This window comes from Pocillopora damicornis, chromosome 4 (genome assembly GCF_964200805.1).
Source record: "Pocillopora damicornis chromosome 4, jaPocDami1.2, whole genome shotgun sequence".
Lineage (NCBI taxonomy): Eukaryota > Metazoa > Cnidaria > Anthozoa > Scleractinia > Pocilloporidae > Pocillopora > Pocillopora damicornis.
The window spans coordinates 9,143,330-9,163,612 of NC_142673.1; the positions used below are offsets into that span (position 1 = coordinate 9,143,330).

The window sequence follows — 20,283 nt, forward strand, 5'->3', positions numbered from 1 at the left end:
CTTTTTTTGAAGTATTCAGTCAATGATAGAATTTTAACACTTTTCCCTTTGAGTATGTTCACACATTAACCACGAGTACATCTTACTGACCGAGTTCGAGATCTTTAATGCGATTTATGGGCCATGCGCTAAGCAGGTGAGAAAACGACGAATGCATAAATAGATTATAGAGTGCAATACAGGTTATAGAGCGCAAGACGGAAGTTGCTATTTAAACAGAGGGGAAGCGCCGAATTTGAACACCAAATTTAAAAAAAATAGCCGACAGTCGTTTTCTTTTGTCAAACCAAAACATCGTCGAGCAACGTAAATAAAATCGAAGATACACAGATTTCGGTTCGAGCAGTTTTGAAAACTTTCTTAACATCACTCGTGCCCATAAATCACGAAATATACGTTCACACGATTTCCTATGCAAATAACCCAGTAGAGTGGCTGTATAAACTTAGGCCTGGTTCCTACCCACCACTTCCTGTCTTTTTCTTTTTTGCCTTCGGGTTTTTTCTACGAGCTTTTTCTGGCCACTGTTTAAACTACCACAATGATTGTAAGTGGTTGCTCGGATCTCGGTTTATTTGATTTGAATGTACCGCAAGATCTACGGCTGCGAATATAATGATTTCGTATTTTAAGTGGATTGGTGCTCGGCCGAACAGTGCAAAACAAACCTAATGGTTCAATATTTGAGCGGTCTGCTGTTTCTTGAAAGCTGAAATCTACCGTTTACAAAGATCTCTATCATGATGCTCTTTACTAAGATTTGCTTTAAAAGTAAAATAATTCAAAGAAAAAAAAAAGAAAAGGAAGAGAACTAATTCACAGGGCACGGGTCTACGCCAATTGGACTCTGAAACGCACCTGTTGTGCTGATTGCCATCTTTCTTGGTATCTTCCCTCGCTGACAGAGGTGATTGATCTTGAGGTAAAGAAGCGAGTGTCGGATTTCAAGAGCGATTTCTGAAGTACTCACCAAAACTGAGGAATTTGTACGCATGGGTGCTAACAGCCGTAGAAAAAGCGCAAGCTTGGAGAATGAGCCAAGCAATGCAAATAAAACAAGAAGAGACTGGGACGAATAAGTTCCTGCCACAAGTTTACATAGGTTTTGGACCTGTTCACAATTCCAGTTTCTCACTGCAAGCTGCGTAACGACAAGAGCTTCAAGCTCGGTATAGAAGAACTGTACTTCTGAAATTTGCCCAAACTTTAGTGAAACCCTTACGCGTCAGAGAGAGGTAGCTGAATGTAACTTTCGTTCCCTTCGTAGAAACGAGGTGACACTTTTCACAATCATATCACGTGATCTGGGCTCCTCCTTCCCGGTTCACTATAAGCCATGATAGGACTTAAATCCTGAGATTGCTGTTTAGCTGCATGATGACTGAGTAGATCGTTGGAAACAATTACTCTGCTCCATGATACGTTCGGCTTGTTGTTAATTATATCAGATGTCTTAAGTTACCAATTCAAGTCAATTTACCACTGACACAACCTCGCATTTTTACAAAAAATTTGGGAATATCTTGTTGTTCTCGGTGCAGCCATTTAAACGTTCCAATCGCTTATGAATCGAACTTGCAAACTCGATCGAACGCAGTTGAACTTATCTTGTGTTTAAATAAGATGCATGCAAAAATTTCAGCATGCTCATTGGCTATTCCATACACAGCAGAAAGTTTGAATTGAGTGCAGAAAGTTAGAATTGAGTGCAGACAATTAAATTAAATTGACCGACAGGTAAGTCGTGAAAGCACAACAAAACAAAATGGCCGACAGGTTGGGAGGAAGTAATAACGTATTAACTTAGAGTTTAAAGGACAAAACACTGAACAAAGCACAAACAACTGGCTAAAAGCCTGAAAGTCTTGGGCTTCCATAAACAGCTCTGACAAAAGTATTGAAACGCACGAACCAGAGGTCCTGAACAAAATTCTTTGGGAGTTTACGCCAGAGTTCGAGCGAAAGACAGGGAAAATTTCGGGCATACCGGTTACACTATTAAGCGATACCTTACTAAGAAATGAATAAAGGGGTAAGTTTCTAAAGAAACTGTGGTGCTGCGTCGGTGGGAGAGTATAGCAGGTAATTTAGTGTTAACAACTGGGTTGAAAACGTAAATTAGCCACCGTAAAGGGTAAAAAAGCTGACGTTCCGAGCGTTAGCCCTTCGTCATAAGAAAGATTGCAAACGCTCGATTATTTATTACAGAAGTTTTAAAACTTGAGCAAGTTCTTGCAGGAACACCCGACTACTCCGGAAACAACATAAAGGCAAGGAGCCGAACTAATGAGAAATGACACAAACCAAAATTTAACATTATTTTTTCATGAGAGGAAATGGGAACAAAACATCGCTGACCGAATACAGTGGTGTCGCGTCCTAAACCGGAGGGAGTCACGTGATCGTGTTAGTGTGACACATGATGACAGAGATCGCAAGGTCGCCGAGGTTAGTGCATGTTATCCATGTCGCGGGAATGATTTCACAATATTCCAGTGGGTTTTAACTTTAAGATGTTACGGTAAGTTAGATTTTGTAAAAGAAATTTCGTTACTTACTTCATAGCTATTCTTGCACGATCATGCGGCGGCAACACGTACGTGTGAAAGAATATTGCGTGGACATGATCCTCGGTAGCTTTTGAAATCTACTTTGTAACTATTTGAAATATATTTCTAATTGTTATTTATAACTTTTTCTCAACTTTTATATCTTTAATTTAGGTTAAAGTCCGTGAAGTTATGGAAGAGATTCCTTCGAATGCTCGCAGTTGGAACCTGACTACATCAGAAGTACATCATTGGATTTCAGGATCAGTGCTCTTTAAGGTTTGCGAACTATTTCATTACGTTAGTGGTGTTAAAATTTCAAAGCCACTGTTATTCTACTGCATTATTCAGAAGAAGCTTTCTTTCCTTTAAGATGCTTTGATGATCTTTGTGATTTCGGCGTATATGGTTTATCTGAAATTGACAGTTGCATGATCGCCACCCTCTGAATTGGCCGAAACAGTCTCAATTATTAGATTATCTGTCGCCGACGTACATGTTCGCGAGATCAGTTTTTGAGAAAGTAGAACAAAAGGTGTTGATAGTCCGTTGTTTGGTTCTCTGCGCAGTTAGGATAATTTATCGGTTTTTAGGTTGATATGGAGGTTTTCATGATCACAGAACTTAGTCTGAGATAAATCACACTTAAGTATGGATGCAACGTACCACACAGTGACAATGATGTCAGAAAATCGTACTATTTCATCGCTAAAAAACCGGTTTGCTACTGTAAAGAATTACCTACAGCCTTTATTTTGAAAATGTCGGCCATTGCATACTGTTGTTGCAACAACATAACTTTTTGCAGGTTACATTATTGTTGCTCATTTTCTTTTGCAAAGTTGGTGACATCTAAAGGAGCCGTTTTTTTTTTGGTGGTTTTTGTCGAGTTCTTCAGTTCCCATGTGTTGGGCCTTTGAGATGAGAACAGGTTCTAAGCAGCTGTGTGGTATCTTCTTTGTCGTCTTGTGCTTCACCAAGCTGTCAAATGGCATTGCTTGTAGGTTTTCACACTGCTTCTGCTAGACTTGTTTTAGTTTCCTGTTTGAGGAAATATCTATTTCAGGAAACATCTGTTTCCAACCTTGTGGGGATGGTTGAAAGTCTCACCTCTCTATCTAGGAGCTGGATTAAGCAGTATAGCAATAATCTGCACTGCCCACTTGCACAGCCATTCAGAGCATTGTGCCACTGCTCATTGTTGTTGTTCATTCTGATGGACTACTTCTAGATGCTCCAGTTTTTGGGTGGGAAAACTGTACTTTCAATCCATTGTTGTTTATTGTAGTTGACAAGTTGTGAAAGGCTCAGTTAAGGCTTCAACTTAATGGTGATAGAACATATGGTTGATCTGTTGGGTTTGTGGTCATTTTTTTTCATGGTCAGATCATTCCAAGTCAGATAGATCCACTCAACAGTCAGATCTTTCCCCAAAATAGTCCGTTCATTCCACATATAATTCATATTTTCTAAATAGGTAAATATGATCTGAGTACAGAGTAGCAATTAGAACATAGACAAAAGTATTTTCAGAACTTTTTACATAATAGTGAGAGCATTGTTTGGTAATTTCAGTCTGCATTGCAGAACGACATGAGAACTATTCACATCATAGCAGGAGCTTTTGTTTGTCAATTTTTTACCACAACACAGAGCAAAGGATGTTCAATAAAGTACTTTGTAGCTTGCATGTTTGTTAGCATGCTTGATGTAAAGTGGTTTTAGAATTAACATTATCCATAGGAAAAATTTTCCAAAAACACATGATTGGAAAAGTTAATGGTAATATAACAAATCCCATTAACAAATCCATTAATGGTAAAACAGAATCCTTACCATTCATGGAAAACCTAGAATAAACATTAATGGACATCAATGAAAATCCATGATGTGTTTGGCATATGAGTGAGACTTTTTCCATCTTAGATAATGGCAAACTTCCATTGATGGTAATACCACAGTTATCATTCAAGGGATTAAAACATTTCCCATTATGGGTTTCTCAATAATAGAGGTTAACCTGGCAAACCCACATTGGGAAATCACAGAATTCTATAATGTGATTATCAAATTAAACTCTCTAGAAACTAAGAAAAATCCATTGTGGATTTTTGGTCATCATGTTGGGAAATCACAGAATTCCACCCAGTGATTATCTCAATAACCAACATGAAAACTGCAAAAAACCTATTATGGATTTGAATGGTCTTCATATTGGGAGATGACAAAATTTCACAATGTAATTAACGCAATAACCTCTCTGGAGACTGATAAAAACCCATCTTGGATTTTAATTGTCTTTGCATAGGGAAATCACAGAATTCCTCAGTGTCAGTGCATAAAGTAATTAACTACTCTGAGAACTGAGAAAAAAACCTGTATGGCTTGTTAAAGTTTTCAGACTAGTTGAGTAGTTTTTTCCAACTTGTATAGAGCAGACATTTACCCTTTGTATTTCACATTTTACCCTGCTTACTTTATTTATAAAGATGGTAATACAAACTACATGTAACATTAATCCATGTTGAGTTGTGTTTAATTTGCACAGGATGCTACCACATGGATCAATTTTCACATTTGGCAAACAGCTGTTTGATTATCAGTTGCCATAGTTTCTGGTGTCTTCTAAGCGTGACACACAATAAATAACAGCAACACTAGAACCTTTAATTGTTTACTTATGTAAAGGCCCATCAGTTAAATAAATCTAAATAAAAACTTTGAAGGCTATGGAAATTTGATAACAGTAGTCTGAAAAGTTGCTTTTATAAAGTATTACTTAAAATGTACAGACACAGAGTTGCAAATAAATAAACAAAATTGGGAAACTACACAAACATTAATTATCCTATCCTAGCTCTTAAATTAGAAACAGCTCAAGGTGTGTACTACTGCAACACATGCAACATTCTATGAATGAAATTAGCTACATTGTTCCAACTTGGTGAACAGTTCACCCAAAAGAGTTCAATGAATAATTCTTCATCTGATAGAGCCTTTAGTTAACATGAAACAAACACATCTCTGTCACTAAGTGAATAGGTAAACAAAAAAACTATCACCAGGCTGTAACTTCACAAGGAAAAGAACAAGCGTAATTAAAATACTTTTAGCTTCTCCACACTTTCACGGTCAACATTTCCAAGATCTTCAGTTTGTAATTCAACAAACTTTTCTACAAATATCTCTGCAAGGGCAACGGCCAAGTCTTCTTTAGTGGAAGAAGTAATGCTGCATTTGATTTTAAGTTGCTTCGCTGCAGGCACCATCTGCCCCTTTGCAATGTCACTAAATCTAATGGCATTGAATACCACACAAACTATATTTTTGGCACTCTGGAGTGTTAATCCTGAAAGTAAAACAGTATTATGTCAATAGAGGGACCTAATTCAAGTCAAGAAGTATTTTTTATAGGCCATTTTTGAGTTGCTACAATCCTCTCTTTACATGCAAAAATACACACCTTGTTCAGGGTCAGAAGATTCTGCTGTAAAGGATGGGTTATTTTTGTCACTGCTAGATGAAACTGTTAGTATCAATTTTTTCTTTTTAAAATTTTGCTTGTCTGCCTGTGAAATATAGCAATATATTTTAAATTCAGATTGTGAAAGAGTAAGCTGGTCAGTCAGTGATGGACAAGTAAAAGATGATGGTCAAGACAGCACTTAATTCTACATGAAAGTGGGTAATAATTTTCTTTGGTGTAAAAGACATTATCAAATATCAGCAAATGTCACACCTTTCACTGTCAAAAGCCTGATGAAATGATGAAAGGAATAAAATGTCTTATGTTTTCTCTTTTAAGCCAATTCCTTTTAACTTACATCCTTTGTAACACAAAAACTACTATACCTTGGTATAGTCATGACCTTTTCTCACAGACCTCCTTTTGTCATTTAATATGTCCAGTATATATTGGCAAATTGGTTGGGCATCAAAGCCAACATGTGGAAATGTGCACTCCTCCAATAGTTCTTCGACTAGTTCCTCAAGTTGCTTCATACTATCCTTATTTTTCCTAAAGATTGGCTTCTCGTTCCCTGACCATTTCTTCAAGGTGGCTGCACAGACGGCTTTTTTCCTGAAAATAAACAATGAGAAAAATTTAAGAAAAAATTATAGTTAATGGTACAAGGATGATCGAAAAAAGCCCTTACTTTGCATAGAGAATTCTTTTGTGAAGATCTCCAACATCCTTAAGAGCATCTCTCTTATCCCTCATCCTTCAGAGAATTGTAAATTATTAGTTCTTCATTGTTATTCCAAACCAGGAGGCTGTGTCTTTTTGACATTGAGATCTTAAGTTACTGACAGCAATTCCAGAAATGGTATAATGCATGTTACAACACTTACTTTGGCTCTACATTATATATGTTTGCTCTTAGGCATATGAACAACAGAAAACAAGGTGTTTTCAGAAAACCAGATAAGGTGGTAGTATGGAATTTTGAGTAAAAATGATTGAAATATCACTTGTACTCGAAGTGGAACTAATGACACCAACCTGACAATCATTTATTAAGAGAGATATTAGTGGTTGTTCACCACCCACGATGTTTCTTGGGTTTTATACTCAAATGATGCACAGGTATAGATTGTAGTTAGCTAAGAAAAAGCCTCTTTCAATTTGTAGTCTGGAGCTTTTTCCATTATGTCCTAAACAATGCAATGCTCCACAAGATATTGAGTCCAATTGAAAGTTTTAAAACAGTTCTTCCTATTACATGAATATTTTCCTCTTCAGTTAACAGATCAATACTTCAGGTATTAATACCTGCAGTTGCACTGATGTAGAAATTGATGATTTTGAGGAGTCTACTGACATGTCAGTTCTGGACACAGAAGACAATTCAAATTATGAACCAGACAACAGCTCAACAGATGCACAGCAGGAAGTGCACGAAGAAAGTTCTGCTGAAGTGCAACTCAAGCATGAGACTGTTTGTGCAATTGGCAAAGCTCTGATGCTTGTTGACCAGATGGAAAGATCTTTAAATGACTTTGAAGATGTGTTAGAGTATGCTAAAAAGTTGTTTTTTGGAGCTCACTAAATACTGGCCAAAAAACTGGAGGAAAACTGAGAAACTGCTGAAGGAGTGTGGCTGTCAAAGTCCAAAGGAACTGTTTGTCTGTCTAGATGAAAGTCATCCCACACAATGGGATGTGTTGGAAGACCTAGGTGCTTTATGATGCCATTGTGGGAAGAAAGGTTCTATTTCTATAAAATATTACTACCTAGGCCTTTGTGACAAAATTTGAAGGTGCTTTTTAGATTTTTCTGTGTGCAAGAAACGTTGGCACATTGGATGAACAAGGAAAACTGGAAAGATGGTGAAGGACCAAATGATATCTAAAAGGAGGTTTGGGACAGAGCCCGTTTCAATGTGCTAGTGTGGTTCTGGGAACCTGAATCAAAATGGATGCTACCGCACAAATGCAGTTTGTGTGGGAACATTATTAGTGCTGATGAAATCAGGGCATCTGTGTGAAGAATGTGGACAAAGACAATTGGATAGGCTGGTATTTGTAAGTGGTGAGCCAAGGAATATTGCACTGATAGCCCATTGGGATGGCTGGCAATCATTTGGTTCTCCTGGAAGGCACAGCTGTGGTAAGTGTCTCCAAAATATAAGCATTTACAGTTCCACTATTGTTCGTCTTCTTTGCCACTTTCCTGATTGCTAAGATCAAGATCTGACAAATCCTCCTCGTCAACTGACGAAACAGAAATGTCAGATTCTGACTCAGGATTATTTCTTTCAAACCCCGGTTCAATAGTGAAGCCAATGAACTCTTCTTCCTCGCTATATGAATCGAAAAGCACTGCCATTTTAAAACTTCACAAACAAATTTCAACTCACAATTTCTCAATAAATTCATATGAACACCACCCCTGAAAGTTGGCTTGAACTGAGCTTCTACTTAAACCCTATTGGTTAAAACACAATAGGCTAGAAGAAACAATGAAAATAAGCATTTTTTATTGGTTAGAATTGACCATTGTGTAGAGTGCCATATGGCAGGCTTGGGAATTTGAGGGGTAGTACACTCATGTGCTATATGGCATGGTTGGATGGGAAAGGGTTATTAAAAGACTCAAAAGCTCTAGTAGTTCAGACCAAGTAGCTGGTTGCTTGGATTTGTTATGAAAAGGTTTACAAAAGGCTTAGTGAAGATTCAACATCTTACATTGTAATATAATTATTCACACATACATACAACTACTACATGTATAACGCCAAACCAAAAAAACAAACCACCCAGAATTGAATTATGCCAGGACAACAGCTGTATATTCCATACTGCAATATGCATCTTGCACATGACACTGTTTCATGGGATTCTATTTTGTATTCAGCCTATGGAGAATGGACAGTAGAAGCATTTGCATTGTTAATTTGAGGAATTGAACTGTTAAATTTATAAAAGCTTCCATGGACTTAACCACAATTGCATATCAAATTTCTGAAGTTGATCTTTCTAATAAAACAAAGATACCTTTGTGTAGGGAACCATACCATGGGGGGAAATAGGCAAGAAATTCTGGTGTTAGTTTAATTTATTTAAATTATCAGGAAGTAAATTATGTCCATGAATGGTTTTCGTGTAAAATCCTAAAATGGACTTTGCAACGTATGTTACTGTGATTGCTATTAATGGCATTATGATGAATTACATCCACAATAACATTAATGGAAATTCAGATAGTAGTGTCACCCTAAATACCGTTACCATAAAGTTCATTTTTTTCTATGAATGGTTTTTGCATAACATCCTACAATGGTTTTTGGAATAGCCATTACCTGTACTTGAAGCTGATTTACATTGATAGAAATAAAGTCATTTACATTTACAAAGCCAAACTCACATTAATGGGAGTGCTGTAAAATGGGAAACCCTTTGATGGATTTTTCCTTAGAATGGGGAATGACTTATTTCCATCATGGGAATTATGAATTCCATCCATGGTTTTTTGGAACATTTTCCTGTGAGCTTCTCCCAGCTGTCAAATTGCATTGCCTCTCTATCTGGGAGCTTGATAAAGCAATATAGATATTGTTTGCACTGCCTACTCACACAGCAATTCCAAGCATAATGTCACCCCTCAATGTTGTTGTTCATTCTGATGGCTTACTTGTAGATGCTCCAGTTTTTTGGTGGGAAAACTGTACTTTTGATCCATTGTTGTTTGTTGTAGTTGACAAGTTGTGCAGGGGCTCAAAGGTGATGGAACATATGGCTGATCTAATGGGTTTATGGTAATTTTGTTTCATGGTCAGATTGTTCCAAGTCAGATCAATCCACTTAATAGTCAGATCATTCCACAAAATAGTTTTAGATTTTCTAAAAGTGTAAATGTGATCTAAGTACAGGGTAGCAACCGAAACATAGATGAAATTATTTGAGGAACTTTTTACATAGTAGTAAGCGCATTGTTTTTTTATTGCTGTGTGCGTTGTGGAACGATGTGAGAATTATTCACACAATAGTGAGAACTTATGTTTGATGATTTTTGATCACAACACAGAACAAAGGATATTCAATAAAGTACTTGGAATTGTGTGTGTTTGTTAGTGCACTTGACGTGAAGTGACTTTAGATTAAACATCATTTGCAAGAGAACTTGATCCGGTTTTTGCCCATTTTTAGCGCTACTTGTCAAGTTCCAGCACTAGGTTTGAGTTCGCTTTTAACATGCTGAGTTTGCTGGCTATGTTGAATCACAGTTTTGAGTTTGTTTTAATCCATAAACCAAGAGCAACATCTATAATTTATACTCCCTGTCTTATTTTTAAACTAGTTGCTGCATAAAGATAAAGCTTGTGATGGCTGCAATAATAATAACTTCAGCAATCCTGGTATGGCTTTAATTAGGACTGCCAGATGCTGGTATGGCACGTACAGTGTCGCCATCTGCTGCAGCTGTCACATTGGAGCCCCTTTTAGCATGGGCATACAGGAAAAGTGCAGTAAATACAGTACAAAGTTCCATGATGACTAGAAAAAATGTTTGTAAATGTTTGTTGTAGCAAATAGCAATAATGGTAGTTGTTCTAAAGCTGGAATGGAATGCTAAAATTTTTGGGTTCATTTGTACCCATGCTTTTGGATATGAAACGATAAGTGGTATAATGCTTAGTTCTGATTTGTTAATGGAAATAAGCTCATAAAAATAGAACATCACACCTCAAAAGGCAGGGAGATGCTCCTTGATATGAATTGTTGTAGGAATTGGGACTTTCTAGCTTGTCACTTTTTAAATTTCCCCTTGGCTAACAGCACAATTAAAGATAATGGGTTATGTTGCAGCCTGCAAGCTTATAGGGCTGGAACATGTGTCATACTTATTGAACAGCAAAGTTCTCTGCTGTTGTTTCATTTGATTGGAAGGCAGGATTTGGTCATTGTCAAAGGGCTGTTCTATGTTCAGTGTTAGATCGAATGTGTGATCCTTCTCTGCAGGAGAAGATGTACATGCCACAATTCCTGTAAGGGGTGTGTTTCCAATAACTTGGGGAGTTACTGGCAACTGAACGGGATCTGATGAAAGAGTATTTTGGTGCTGCAAAGAATGGCAATTAGTGCGTCTAAGGTTCCCTCAGATGGTTTCAGCATCATATTTTGAGGCAGGCTCTTTGGTACTGGGTAACGAAGTTTGCATTGTCCTAGCAACATCCAATAGACTACAGGAAACAGCTCTTGTGTGTCGGTATAGGAAAGTTGGCAAACATAAGTTGGATTACTAGAGGACTGCAAACTTGGCTTATATTCACTGCGCTAGCTTGAGCTAGGTTGGCAAGTGGCAGGGATAGATTTGGATATAGGCATACACAAAACGGTGAAGGTGATGGTGTATGAATTAGAAGTAAGAGTAACACTGGAATATGTAACTAAAGGTTGCTACGTTATTGAAAATCCTGGTCCTTTTCTCATTAATAACCAGTTTTTGATTAGAAATCAAAGTTCATGATGTTGGTAATTTCTTCACACTTTTGAAATGACTTTATACTCAGTGTCATTATATTGGATTAAAATTTCTCAGTTTGGTTTGAAATCATCAAGAAAATGCACCAAGTTTGTACATGTTTATCTATTGTACGAATTTAAACTAACAGCGCAAAAGTTTAGGAGAAAAATTAATGATATGATGGAAACAATCATTGTATTGGGTATAGTGGTAATATTGGAAAATGTAGACAAGTTAACATTTAACTTCAATGTACTGTTCCTTTTCTTTTTTGATAAGAATCGAAGTTCATGATATTGGTAATTTCATCACTCTTCTGACAATATTTTATACTCAATGTCATCATATTGGATAACATTAATTTTCTCTGTTTGCTTTGAGAATCTTGAGCTTGATATCATTGGGTATTGTTGCTGCTTCTATTTTAATAGTTGGATCCAGTACTGGAAGAATGCAATGAAGCTGTTGGTAAGGCAAAGTGAAACAAAGCCACACTAACATTGAGGTATATATTGAGCATATATACCTATAGACAAACTCATGAAAGGAAATTGTCTTCCTCCAGAAACATCACTAAACTACCTGTGACCTTGATGAATAATTGCACAGTTTAAATAGGGTTGCCTTTTTCATGATAGCACATGAGATTCAACTTACCTATCTATAATGACCATGCTCAGCTTGATGCAGCATAAGCTGATGTGGATGTTCTATACTCAGCTTGATGCAGCATCAGCTGATATCTTAAATAGTTACAACTTATACCATGAAAAAATTAATCAACAAATGAATAAATACTAAATAAAGGATAATGATAGCTTCTATAAATAGAAATACTCCACATGCATCCGTAAAATGTAAGAGTGTAAAGTAAATAAAATTATAATTGTTTGTGTTTGTCACTGTGGAGCTGCAGCTAAAAGATATTCCATCAATGGTTTTTTAGATGTTATGCCAGGTTCACTTTAACCCTTTAACTCCTGGAAGTGTTTAACATGTAACCTCTCCCTATAATATCCAAGAGCTCACAAAGTTTAAATGAGATTCATAAGGTGAACTTTAACATGTTTCATTTACAATGGGTGGTTCAATTCAATCGTAATAACCAGACTTTAAGGAAAATTGATACAAGCAATATTTAAGAAACTTTAGCCTGTGGATGATTGTCATTCCTAGAGGTGGAGAAGCTATTAATAAATGCAACAAGGTTTGGAAAATTAAATGTTAGCCTCTAGGAATGCAAATGCAGTTGATATAAATGTCCTGGCAAGCGGAGCAATAGAGCAACTGATATTAATTACTAAGTAATAACTAAAGTACCTATTGTGACTTAACTGTACTTTTACCTGCAATAGAGAACTTAACGGGAAGGACAAGTCTGCCAATTTTAAATTACTTGTACTAAGTAGGCTAGCTTGATCACAATTGTGATGCAAGACTGTCTCGCTGCCACTGTACTATGTTTCTAATTTAGAAGCACATCACCCAGTAAAAGGTGATGTTTCCTTAAAAAGATTATTATATAGAAACCTGGTTTGGGAATGAAAATGCTATATTCTAACACCTTTAGTGAGAATAAAAACTTCAAAGAACTTCATTAATCTAAAGAAATACTACTCTTGGGAGAGTAGCCATATCAGATAATCTACAAAAGTACTGAGTTTATTAGTGGCACTGAGTCAGACAAAGGGTGTTACATAAACAGGAGATTGGAAAGACTGTCTTTCTTCCAACAATATAAATATGGCAAAAATGACAATTTCTATCCTCACAGTATCTTTTTGGTATCTGCTATATCAGCAGAACAACCGGAACAATAAACACAGACTGTAAATGCCTTTTGCAACTACAAAGACCAGACAGAGTTTTCAAATTTTAAATATGAAACATACTATAAGCACTGGTGCATTAGCTGTTATCTATGATTGGTAAATGACATCGAAAGAAATCACATGTGGAGTTTTGAGAAAGTTCTTTTTGTGTAGGTTTCATCACTGAATGTACGCCCCCATGAACTCACTAGCATTGAAAACCAAAAATAGTTTCAATCATATAATGAAGCTATAATAGTAAGGAAATCATATCTACTGACCTAAACATGTGTTTGATCTCACTCTAGTATTGTTCCTGCAATGCATGTTATATTCATATCTGTCAGATTTCCAATAGAGTTTTACATACAACAACAGTCTTCAGTTTGTACATAGGGTTGTCTCAAGCTTATAATAATGAAAATAGTAGTAATAATAATAATGATAATAATAATGACTTTATTACTGTGTCAATTACATCTAGCAGTGGGGAATCCCTGATGCTAATAGGGGATACCTAACTAGAACTACCTAAGATGAATATAGAATTGAAAAAGGAACAGATAATAAATAACATAATTCTGAAAGTAATTTACAAATGAGATACAGAAAAATCTGGTAAGAAAAATTGAAATTATGACTTGCACAAATAGCAGCCATTACATCCATCCATCTAAGGTGTTGACTGAATTCAAGCCTGCGCATCTGTGTCTTGAATTGCTTGAGACTGATGGCCGATCTTTCTCTATTTGATAACTTGCTCCAGAGTCTTGGGCCAAGATACCAAACTGAAGCTTAAAAGACCAGATATTTTATCAGGAGAAGGGGTACTGGATGCATGTAACATTCCCTTTTATCAGAAATTTCTCCAGATTGTGTATGTTTTCTCTTGTGGTGGACTGCTGTTGACATGACTAGGGGCAAGCAAAACTGTAAACAAATTTGTAGTGGAATGGAGATTCCCTGCTGGTTAAAAGGTCTCTTATAAAAGAATGGTTAATGCCACTAAACAGCAATAAATACAGGCTTATGCCTAGCAGCAAAAATAGCTTTACTAGGAGCCACCAAAGTTGCATAAGCAATGATTGAAATGGCCCAGACTGGAAATCTATATGTATGATGCAATTCAGTCATACTGGGTACCTGTTACCTGAAGTCAAAGTTGTTGATAACCAAATGCCTCCTTTGTCACAATGACAGACTGTTCTAAATGGCCTTCATTCATGAAAGGAGAATCGATGGCAGATGGTGCCTCAGTTGTTGCCTAAGTAGTGTTGTATCATTCTGTACCTTCTTCTTGATAGAGACCACAGAGTGTTTCCAAATTCATCTAGCATTTCATAACTGTAGTGGGAATCCTATGTAGGTGCTCCGAGGGAATCCAGTAGACAAAGAGAGGCTTGGCATCAATCAGCGTTTGATGAGACTTTGTAAACACTTAAGGCAAAGAAATGTGGCCTATGATTATCAGCACAATGGTTTGGGGGCCTTGTCAAGTCTCAAAATCTGTACGATACTCTCCTTTTAATAATTTGGTTTGAAAATTAAATGTCTAATGAATTTGTAAGCATCTTAGTCAGCAAACACCCATATGTGTGCATAAAAGAGTCGTGTAGCTATGAAGACAGAAATGATCTGTCATAATGAACTGAGTTTAGATTTATAGATTGCTAAAAAAGTATACGCAAAGTGATTGACACTCAAGTAATTCCTGAATGATACAAAATGATAGTAGTTATCAACTGCATTGCTATTATACATGGAAACGTGTTCTTGAGCAAGAGTGCTGCAGACATGCACAGAGATGGCTACAAAAGTTCATTGTTTCTCCTGCCCTTTCTAAAGTTACCTGTGCATGGTACAGTTCTAGAAAAGAATACTTTAGGCTGAAGTTCTCTCGTGATGATCCTTAACAATCCAGCAATTAAGAACTTAGACAACTTATATTCTCTAAAGAACAGACTGCAATACACTCCCAAGTGACTTGTTAGTCATCTCATAGTGAACTTGTCACAGACACTGTCGGTGGAGTAATGTTTTATGGGCCTCCCTATTAATTTAGGTGGACTTTAAATATATCAAAATAGGTAATTAATAACTAATAACCTGTTGCACGATTTCATCCTAAAATTGTACCATCATTTCTTATACTTGAGAAACACTTGAAGAATCTTTGTCTTATTTTTTTGATGTTGTCCACCACAACTTTGTTTCTCTTAGAGATGGCTGCCTCAGACAGGCCTCTCACAGCTCCACTGTGGTCTCTGGCTCAATTTCCTTAGGTGTCATACCAATAACCAAACCGACAGTATTTTCTTCCATGCCTGACTATGTTTTTATTATTTGTATGGTATAACAAGGAGGTGCTAACAGCTAAGAAAAAAAATCAAAGTTGGAAGTTATTATGCTGAAAGAATCTTTTGAGATAATTAAACAAAACCATTGGTTAAAACAGAATGTAAACTGCTTAAACTAAGTGGCCACTTTCTTTTCCACCAGGCCAAGGTCTTGACAGGATGCCCATTGTGTTCAAGGAAGGTTTGATAGTACTCCAGGGCTTTACTTATGTATTTTACCCCATTACTACTTTGTGCAATTTAGGCCTAACCTCGTCATTCTTGTGGCTTAATCAGCATTCTCATGAAATTTAAAGGCAAAATCAAATTATACATGGTAAACAAATTTAAGAGGCAATTGAAACAGAATAAAGAAGGCTTAAATGAAGCTGAAGAGTTGTTTTAGTAAAGGGATTTAGCTAATAGAGACTTCATTGTATCGATATCACTTAAGGGAAGAAGAACCTGTAAAATAAAAACAATGGAGTTGATCTGCTTGGCCAATGCCTCCCATGTGCGGTTTGTAAACATCCATGCAAACTTTCTTGACATTGACATTTTGCAGTTCCTTTGACACTGAATAACATGGGCATGCTCACTGGGCATCATTTGTTCAACACCTCTATGCCCTGCTGAGTGCTGACTTTTTCACCTCAGTGAATAATGATAATAGAGATAGTAATTCTTTTTGTGTAAACCAATATCACAATCACATAGTTTACAAAAGGATCCTCACTTCAAAGAAGACTAAACTAAGACTGAAAAATAGCTAAGAAATACAGAGATGTTAAAAATTTAAAACTAAATGCAAATATGAAATAAATGTTGAATATTACAGGGCTCATAAGCCCCCCCAACTAGGAATACTAATTAGTGGAGAAAATTGAAATTAAATTTATGAAATGAATTTGAAAAAATGGTATACTAGAAGAAAATAAAGAAATCAAATTACAAAATTTCTATCTATGTGAAATGGATATCAAATTAACATTTTTTTACAAACCCTAAAGTTAGAAAAATGAAATCTGTTGAAGTAAATTAGAAAGGGAATATAATTGTAACATATTCCTAATTCTAATAAAAATGAAATCAAGAATATTTAACTATCTTATTTGAAAAGGGATATTGAACTAACTCCAAAACTGAATTAGAGTACTAACATTTTTGCAAAAAATAATGTCTTCTCTATAGATGTCTTGTGTTTCATTTTAGTGTTGCTTGTTATTGCTTTGAAGAAGGGAATTCCTTACATCCATTTCCTCAGTGATCTGAAACAAAAAAGTGTCAGTGATTGTTCCTCTCACACCACAAAGGAGAGCTGAAGACTAACCCACTCATAAAAGGGGAGACGCTAATTAAGATAGGATTCTCATTAGCGTTCATCATTGTTGAACTTGTGACTTTCCTGCTCTCTTGTGACTTTTTTAATTTTGTAATTTTCTCTTTGCTAACAGCAAATTTAAGATAATTGAGTAATGTTGCAGCCTGCAAGCTCATAAGGCTGGAGCATATGTCATACTAATTGAATGGCAAAGTTTTCAGCTGTTATTGTATTGGATAGGAGGGCTAGGTGGTTGATTTTTTCTGTACTGTGTCCAGAGTTAGATCAGTTGCATGATCCTTTTCTACTAGAGAAGATGTGCATGCCACAGTCACAGTAAGGCTTGTTTCCAATAATTTGGGGAGTTACTCGTGACTGAAGTGGATCTGGCAAACAAGTCTCCCTGATGCTGCAAAGAACAGCAATTAGCCTGTCTATTCGCTTGAGGATTTCTCTATGGGTCTCTTGGACTGTTTCAGGGTCTTTGTGGCAGGCTGTTTGGTGCTGGGTAAGGAAGTTTGCACTGTCCTGGCAACATCCAACAGACTACAGGAAACAGCTCTCTTGTGCATTGGAATAGGAGAGTTGACAAGTGCAGGTTGGATTACTAGTCAGAGGACTACAAACTTGGCCTATATTTACTGGGCTGGCTCGAACTGAGTGGGCAAATGGCAATGATAGATTCGGATATAGGCATACTCAAACTGGTGAAGGTGATGGTGTATGAATTAGAGGTAACAGTAACGTTGGAAAATATAAACAAAGGTAACATCTATATTAAATATCCTGGTCCTTTTCTCAATAATAACCAGTTTTTGTTAAGAAATCAAAGTTCATGATGTTGGTAATTTCATCAGTCTACCGACAATACTTGATACTCAGTGAGCAAGGTAACTTCTTAATTTGATGCCCTGGTCCTTTTCTCTTTTGATAATAATTAGAGTTCATGTTGTTGGTAATTTCATCACTCTTTTGACAATAATTTATACTCATTGTCATATTAGATATCAATTTCTCTGTTTGCTTTGAAAATCTTGAGCTTGACATCATCCAGTATCATTGCTGCCTTACTTCAAAAGTTGGATCCAATACAGCAAGAAGCTGTTGATGTGGCAAAGTGAAACAAAGCTTCTTTATTAAGTCTTAATTGTAGCTTTGAATGTAAGGAAAACTTCTAGTGTATAAACGTGCAGAAAAACTCGTAAAAGAACATTGTCTTCTGATAGAAACATCACTAAATATCCGTGAATATTTTCACGGATTTAGGTAGGGTTGCATTTTACATGATAGCACTGGAGATCCAACTTATTTATCTATCATGACTATGTGGAGCTTGACGCTGGACAGACTGATGCGGACGTTCTATACTATCCTAAATAGTTACAAAATTTAACAACAAATGAATAAATTTAAATATTGGATAATGATCACTATAATAAGAATACTCCACATCTGTTAAAAGTAACTCTATAGTTTAAAGTAAATAAAATGATAATTATTTCTGTTTGTTACTTTGGAACTGCGCCCTAAAGATATTCCATCAACAGTTTTTCAGATGTTATGCAAGGTTCACTTAAAAGATGCATTGAAGGTAAAAAAATTTAAAGCTATATGCAAATAGGATATAAATGTTGAATATTGTTAAAAACTAGCAAAGAAATACATGGATGTACAAAATTTGAAAATAAAAAAAGCAAATATACAAAGAATATTTAAACTTAAAATGGCTTGAGACAGACCAAATTTAAAAGCAGAGACTGTGCTTTTCTTGAAGAAAAGTGTAATGCATTGCAACTATTTGAGCTTAAGTCAACTGACTACCAGCAAAACTTGTTCTTTGCATGTGGTGGCAATTCTCTAACAAACAGTTCCACAAGCATATGTGTTTTTGGCAAGTCTGTTCCAGCGAATTGGTGCTTGTGAAAAAATTATCAAAATAAAGTGCCTTTTCTTGTGAAGGAAAGGCAATGAAATTCTCATAACTTCATCAAATTTAAGCCCATATAGACAAGCATGATTGCTTTCCAGTTAGAGGTAAAGGGTAAAGGGTAAAGTTTCTGACATACCTATTTTGGGAATGTTTATCCTGCATTTTGTTGACTTTGTGGGCATGAATTATTAGAATAGTAGCTTTAAATGCTATTATAGCTTTAACCATGGACAGTTTTTTGGAGAGTTTTTATGCATTTTAAATGTTATCCAAAATGGTGAAAAGGGTAGGCACATCTTGCCTATTTGATCATAATATGCATTGCCACAAGTTGGCTCTCTTTCAGAGTTTGAAAAGTGTAAATAGTAAGTCAGTTCTTCACGGTGGTTCTCCACCAATAGGTTGTGAATGCCAGCATTTCTAATGAAGGGTTCCTGTGACCAGTGTATGGTTTTTCCTAGAAGGTTTGTTAAGCCTTTGAAAATGAAAATGGACTAAAAAACTTTCATCTTGCTTTTCATTCTGTCCTTCCACTTGTTAGGATGTAGCATATCAGCTAGCTTTTGATGAGCATATATATATTTTTTTTTGTCGCAATTTTGTTAATAACAGAGTACCCAAATATCTTGTTAAAGAAGTCGGCTTGCAAGGGGCTTCCAGGAGTGTCAAATTTTATTCTTTGTTGGCGCCTAGGTTCAGCAATCTCTTAAGTCACTGATATCCTAGTCATGGTCCTTCTCATTCTCACAATTATGGTGCTTTTTCTCCCTTTCTACTTCATAAATGTAAATAGCAGAACCATCAGAACTTTCATTATTGCTTTCCTTGTCTGACTTTTCAAATATCTTGTTGAAGAACTCGCAACTAATGAGAGCAGGTTCTGCCTTGATTACACCAGGGCAAAGTAATAGTCTTTGTTAAGCCGCTCCGCAGTCTATAAAGGATCAATAATCATAGGCACAGTTGGGTGGATTTGACAGGTCAACATCTCTTTCTAACTAAAGCAGAACAATAAAGAAAAATGAAGCGTTTCTCTTGGGATGGGATGGACATCTAAAATACTCCTAATCTGATGGCCACTTTTGATCGCTTTAGGAACTCGACAGCATTTCTGGTCAGCCCCTTTAATAACAGAAGAGTTATCATGTTTTAAGGGCTCTGGTAAATTTCTCTGGTTGCTGCTAGTATTTGTGTCACTAACAAGGGACTTAAAAGAGTCATTAGTGATTGCTTTGGTCCAAAACGAGTCTGGATGTCAAAGGTGTTAATCTGGGTTTTCTTTTACTTCATCTTTACTTATTTTCTGCTGTAATTGTGTTTTGGATTCAAGTGTAGATGGATTAAGTTCCAGCTGTGTCAAAGGGAATT

The 20,283-nt window shown here is 36.2% G+C and overlaps 1 protein-coding gene across 8 annotated transcripts in view; it reads left to right on the forward strand.

Moving 5' to 3' along the window:
- Positions 1-2,406: 2,406 nt before the first annotated feature.
- The window catches only part of LOC149046720 (uncharacterized), a 74,280-nt gene continuing 56,403 nt past the window's right edge, over positions 2,407-20,283 (forward strand). For 3 of the 8 annotated variants that reach the window (XR_016186161.1, XM_089205038.1, XM_089205039.1), the window contains exons 1-2: positions 2,407-2,521; positions 2,724-2,828. The gene's annotated coding sequence lies outside the window, so the exon portion shown is untranslated. Of the gene's footprint in view, positions 2,522-2,723; positions 2,829-6,150; positions 6,231-7,293; positions 10,213-15,827; positions 16,655-20,283 lie in introns of those variants that run through there. The other 5 variants (XR_016186156.1, XR_016186157.1, XR_016186155.1 and 2 more) reach the window with 5 other exon arrangements.